This window comes from Eulemur rufifrons, chromosome 3, assembly GCF_041146395.1.
Source record: "Eulemur rufifrons isolate Redbay chromosome 3, OSU_ERuf_1, whole genome shotgun sequence".
Lineage (NCBI taxonomy): Eukaryota > Metazoa > Chordata > Mammalia > Primates > Lemuridae > Eulemur > Eulemur rufifrons.
In genome coordinates, this window is record NC_090985.1 from 1,072,824 (window position 1) to 1,079,066 (window position 6,243).

The 6,243-nt window shown below is 55.1% G+C and overlaps 1 long non-coding RNA gene across 1 annotated transcript in view; it reads right to left on the minus strand.

The window, feature by feature from the left end:
* Positions 1-5,577, minus strand: part of LOC138381416 (uncharacterized) — a 55,879-nt gene extending 50,302 nt beyond the window's left edge. Inside the window, exon 1 of the long non-coding RNA XR_011233155.1 lies at positions 5,451-5,577. This is a non-coding gene — a long non-coding RNA (uncharacterized lncRNA). The remainder of the gene's footprint in view (positions 1-5,450) is intronic.
* Positions 5,578-6,243: the final 666 nt, after the last annotated feature.

Consider the following 6,243-nt stretch of genomic DNA (forward strand, 5'->3'; position numbering starts at 1 on the left):
CGCAGGATGATGGCCGCAGCCACCCCGGACGGCTCCGACGAGGCTTTCTCTGTCAATACGGGCCCTTCTCAGAACTCGAGTGGACCCAAGAGGAGACCAGGATTAATGCTTCCTGAGAAGTAGGGCCAAAGCAGTGCTGATAAGAAATGCACCTTCCTTACAAGAGACAAGGCTGGTCTCTAGAACGAGTACTGGAGGTGGTAAGCATTTCCTCGTGAGCTTTTGGGAAGGAATCAGATGCCATCAGTCACTGAAGAGATGAGACTAGAACACAGGTCCAAACCGGGGCCCGTCATGGGAGAAGTCGGACGGACCACTAGGCCCGGCTTCGTGTTCTCAAGGGCCTTAGGGTCTGTGTGTCAAGGTCATCTCCAGAAGAGGTCACACAGAATCCTGGAGCTACAGTGACAGGACAGAGAGAAGGTATCTTCACCATGGAGCATTAGACATGTGGCCCGTCACGGACCCCAGAGTACAGCGTGAATTAATTCCTCAGAATAGATTCGTCACAGGACATTTTTGTGTTGGAAGTATCTATTTACAAAATATAAATTTCAAAATATGATCAACTGCAACCCGACGTCAGCTTTCCTTCATTTTTACCAAAACGACGGCCCTCAGATACTGAAAACGGCCTGGGCACCCTCAGCCGTGAGAAGCTCGGTGAAAGCGTCACACCCACACGCCCACCCCAACCGCGGGGCCAGAGCTGTCCCTGCGCCGCAGCCAGAAAGAGTTTGGGCAAGAAAAGCCCTAACGTGTGGCAGAGTGCGAGGTGGCCGGGGAGGGGCCAGGGAGGGGCCGTGGAGGGGCCATGGCACTAGGTCACTGTCATGTGGTGGAGAAGGTGACATGTGCTGGGGAAGGACACAGCCACTGGATGGCTGAGCTCTCACAAAGGGGACGGCGGCAGAAACAGGAAGAAGGCCAAGGAGGTGCAATTGATAAGACAAGGAAATGTCCACGTAGGACACCCCTGACGTTCTCGGTCGCAACATCTCGTCCCCACTTTACGCCATGAAGGTTCAAGGTGACGAGCTGTCTGCAAACACCAGGCGGCACTGCTGTAGGACGCTGCCTGGGCCCTCTGTGAGACAAGTCACCTGGGGCCCCGCAGAGCTCGGTGTGGGCCCAGCGCAGGGAAGAGCTGGGTGATCCCGGCAGACACCCCCGACCTCCTCCCTGTTCTGAGACTTTGGATGCATCCGGTTACGTGGCCGGTCAGCGCCAAGTCAGAGCGTCCTTCCCTCCCGGCCCTGTCACCTCCTGTAGCACCACGGCCAGCAGCCAGGTTCCACCTCACGTGTCAGTGGTGATTCGCTGGCCAAGGGCACCTGGAGAGCCGTGAGGCCGCACCTGGGCTCACGCGGAGGTGCCTTGTGGCCGGCGAGTGTCTCTGCCACAGGAAGGGAGCGTCGCAGTGTCCACGCCAGGGACGGCGGCCGGCACCCGCTCACACACACTCCTCACCGGGGCCTGGACCCAGCCCTGCTGTGAGACAGATCCCTAATTAGGCTTCACGCTGTCGCTGTTGCTAACCCACACGATTCCTCTGGGAAGTGTACAAAGTGTACTTCTTAAATAATACAGTCAAGAAAAATATATATGCAATTAAAATAGCAAGACTGTGAGAAAAACCTTCCTGCCACAGTAGGAGTCACTCCTCTAGAGACGCAATTCTCGCCACACTGGGACGGCAAACCTCCCCTCCTGACAGCCGTCACTCTGCTTTTGCAGAAACTAAACAGGAATGGGGGAAATTAACCCCAAACCAATTCCAAACCTGGGTGGGATGTGGAGGGTTGTATCAAAGATGGCCGATCTTCATTTTCAAAACTTCATTAGCGACCACACAGCCATCACAAGCATTACTGTGACTGCGACACAATAAACACAGAACACACTCGCAACGTGCCAGTAGAAATGATGACCTTCCTGTGATTAACCTCCGCGCGCACACGGCGAGGCTGGACAAAGCGTGGACAGGGGTAAATAGCTTGATTTGTGGCAGTGGTTGGAGCACGGGTTCATTTTTTCCGTTTGGTCTCCATTAACGCTGCTCGTACAACAAATAATTTGTAAAAAGCCATTAAGGTGCCTCGGCGACAACTGCAAAACCAATTATAAATTCCTGCGTCTCTAAAATGAGACTGAGCCAATGGTGCGGATCCACAGCGTGGAGAAGCACAAAGGCTCTGCGCTGGGTTGTTTCTTTTTCTTTCTTTTTTTTTTTTTTTTGCCTGAATAAAAGGAAGTCTTGATTTAAAGGGAAAGGGCATTTTATCTGAGTGTCATTCATCTACACTTCATTCAAAGTGCACAGCCTATTCGCAAAAATTGGCTCAAATAGTCTCCGAGGTTCATCCCGTGTGTTCGCTGCTGTGGGGTCTGGCTGGCGACACCGACCCACAAACACGATGCCCGTGTTCTGCCCTGCTGGGTCACCGCCCTGGGCACGCCATGCCCCTCTCCAGGCCCTTCTGCAGGTACAACTTTGATGCCGGAAGGAGCCACACGACACCAACTGCTCCCTCACCGGTGCCCCAGCAGAGCTGAATCAACTGTTGCCCCCAAGCCCTAAGGCTCTGAGATGCGGGGGGAGGACTCAGAGCCGTGCGCGGACCCTCCGGCCAGCTCCGCGGCCCCGTGTGTGACCGTGTGGGCTGCATCCCGGCTGCCCTGAGTGAGTCGTGGTGTCCCCGTCCTCCCTCCCAGTAAGCAGGCCACGACACCAGGAGGACAGTGACCAGCATCGGGTTCCCTACGTCCTCAGGACGGGCCTAACAGGCCAACGAGGCTCTAGAGCAGATTGCTGGGGGCTCTTTCTTTGGATGTGGCTGCACCACGCGGGAGGCGCGGAACACCTGGTGCCGCCAGCCTGGCGGAGCGCAGAGAGGGGAACCGCAGGACAGCAGAAAGGCGCCGCCGGGTCAGCTCAGCCCAAGAGCACCCTGTCTCTGGGCCCACAGTCAGGAGCCCTGAGTGTCGTCGGTGCCAGCTGAATTCCACCTTCTGCTGCCCCCCGCCTGCCTGACCACCTGTCCGACCTCCCTCCTGCGCAGGACAGGGGAATCCAGCCGCCGCCGGCAGCCGAGGCAGGAGGCAGGCGAGACGCCATCTCCAGGGACTCTGTCCCCTTCTGTATCCCTGTCCGTCCTCCCTACCAGCTCCTGCACACGCTCGTGCCCCTGCCCAGAACCTAAACCCAAATGACAACAGCAATGAAGTAGGCTGGAGAGTTCATCGTTGTTCAACTTCCCATATCACTCAGGAGGAAACTGGGACCGGGGAGGAAAAGCTACTCACCAAACACGCTTCAGAGAGGCACAACAGCATCCTTTAATACCCAACCAAATGTCAGCTTCTTAGCAAACCTTTCCCCAGTAGTCCCCTCCCCCGGCACTGCCCCAAGCAGAACTGGTTATTCCTTCTTCATGGCCACATTTTGTACCCATCTCTACTAGAAAGAACCTATAACATTGCACAATTACCGCTTCCTGAAGGCCGGGACCGCTGCATTCAGGTGCCTGGTACTAACAGGTGCTTGATTGTTTGTTGAAGGAATGTGGCAATATCTTTGATTCAGCAGAACCTCATCATATCAAACCCATTAATTTCAACTTTGTTCAAATAGAATCTGCGATATTTCTGAATGAGAATATGGTAGGCAGTTTCTAAAATGATCTCCCAAAGATGTTCCATCCTAATCCCCCCAAATCTGTGACTATATGGAGACACCACTCTAGTGATTATGCTCTACGACACCATCGGCCTCACAAGGGAGAGCTGCCCAGATGGCCCTAAGGCAGTGTTACGTGAACCCTTAGAAGCAGAGAACTTTCTCTGGCTGGGTGAGCCGAGGAAGGCAGAAGGGAAGGTCAGGAAGAGCACGATGAAGATTTGATGCCCCATTCAAGGCTTTGAAGAGAGAGGGGGCCTTGAGCTTGGGGGTGCAGGCAGCCTCCGAAGGCTGAGAGCAACCCCTGGCCGACAGCCAGCAAGGAAACGAGGACCTCAGTCCTGCCACCGCACAGAACCGACTCTGCCAACAACCCGAGTGAGTCTGGAAACAGCTTTGCTCGCAGGGGGTCCCAGAGCCCAGGCCCGCGGTCAGCTTGACTTCAGCCTTGGGAGAGTCTGAGCAGAGTCCCGGCCAGGCCTGGACCTCCGACCTGCAAAACTGCACGATAACAGACGGGGTTTGGGGGAGAAGAAATGTTGTTTCAAGCTGCTAAGCTTGTGGTAGTTTGTCACTCAGCAAAGAAAACGAGTACAAAGAGTTACTTGTGGAGGGCGGCGGGGAACCTTTGCTGAGCAAACTGTTAGAGGAAGCAGATGCCAATGCCTGTGTTAACCTGCCTAGAAACACTTGGTTTCCAGGACGCTTGTAGAAGGGACTTTGTAGAAGGGACTTTGGAAATCACGTGACCCTGCGTGAACAGGCTGCATTTGGAGTCGACTCTACTCAGTTGGCACCGTTACCGGGCACGGCCTGCTGAGGAGCCTGAGGCCCAGCCTCGGCCCCGGGCGGGATGGATCCGTAACCGATCAGCAGAGGACCTGCAGTGATGTCCTGCGTGACAAACAGCTGCGATCCCTACTCCAGCCCAACCTGCGCATCTGGGAACCACAGACCCAAGCAAAGAACAAGACGGCACGTCAGTAAACACTAGAGCTTGGAAACCAAGCCCCCAGCACCCAAATCTAATTTTCTTGACACTGTGTGGAGTGCACTAACCTCCACAGAGCGAAAATATTGATCCTGTTCTAATTCACACCTCAAGTCTCCCCCAGGCCCACGGCTCATACCGTGAGCTCCGAAGTCTATGGGGACAGGCCCACCCGGGGAAGCCACGTTCCTACAGCCCCCTCTCTCTGGTTACAGTCCCCACGGGGAGGAGGCCATCTCTGCCTTGTCCTTTCCCTCCCCTCCCCCGGGAAGGCGGAGACAACCCACAGCCCTGGGACGAAACAAGGAAACCGAGGACTGGACCTCAGTTCCCCGGGACACCAGAAGGGAATCAGAGACACCAGGAGAAACTCAAGGAGAAGCAGACAAGCGGCAAGCGCCCCGCAGACCACGTGGGCCCCTCGTGCTGCGTGTCACTGTGGCACACGCCCCCCACGCCTCGCCCTCAGCTAGCCTCCTCCCGGGGTCTTATCAGGCCACGGCAATGGCCACTCTCCCTCAGGGAGGCGTCTGATATTTGGTTTCTCCTGGAACGTCCGAGACTGTGACCGAGCAAGCTCAAACGCAGCCCCTGCAAAGAGCCATCCAAATTCTCAGTCTCTCTCCAAATACTTGCTTCTGGGGCGAGACAGGCTCCAGACCCATCTGTCTGCTCCTCCTCCTGGCTTCTGGGGCTCTGCCTAATGGACTTCTGATTAGAGCAGTCCCAGGGTGAGCCCGGCTCGCGTATGAGGAAAGGAAGCCGGCAGGGAACACTCACCTTCTGATGCATGGAGAATGAGCTCCTCGCTGGAAATGCAAATTCTGAAGGATGAAAATCTCAGTTCTGAATACATAATGGTCCCTAATTAGCTCCCAGGTAATTAGAGCAATTACCAGGGGCCAGCACACCCTTGAAGGCCGTGTGCCCAGGTTTCTGTTCTGTAGGGAACAAATACACAAATGGTTAAAATTCCATTTCGGCAACGATTTTATTTCTCCATACATTATCATTGAACCAACTTTGGTTGTATAAATGTGGTCATAAATGTTTCTATTTACAGCCTTTCTGTGAGTCATGGCTGGGAGGACCTCAGCTTCGCCCTCAGCTCGGTAATGAGCAGGGCCAGCCTGACTCAAAGTCCCAGACAGTCACCTGCGGGGTGAGCCGGGGGCCAGAGGCGGGCAGATTTTAAATCTGTTACAATGGTCTCACAGCCATAGGACTATTTATACTTTTTAACTCAGTAATCCCACAGTAGGAACGTGTTTAACCAAAAGGAAATCATCCTAAGTAACGAGAAAACTTCATGTGATGACTTAGCCTGGGCGGCCCAGAAAGCTGGGGTGAAACTGCAGACACTTATGTGCTACTTTGCCCACGCTGCGGAATACCAGGGAAACAGGCGTGACGAAAAGGGGAAGAAGCGGGGAAGGAGGAAGGACCAACACCAGGTGCGTCACCGAGCCAGCCGTCGAGTGGCATTAAGCGAGACTGACTGCGTGACGTCACAGGACGGCCTCCCCAGGCCGTGCCACCACTGGGCACCAGGCGGGCCCCGGCAGGCAGGTGG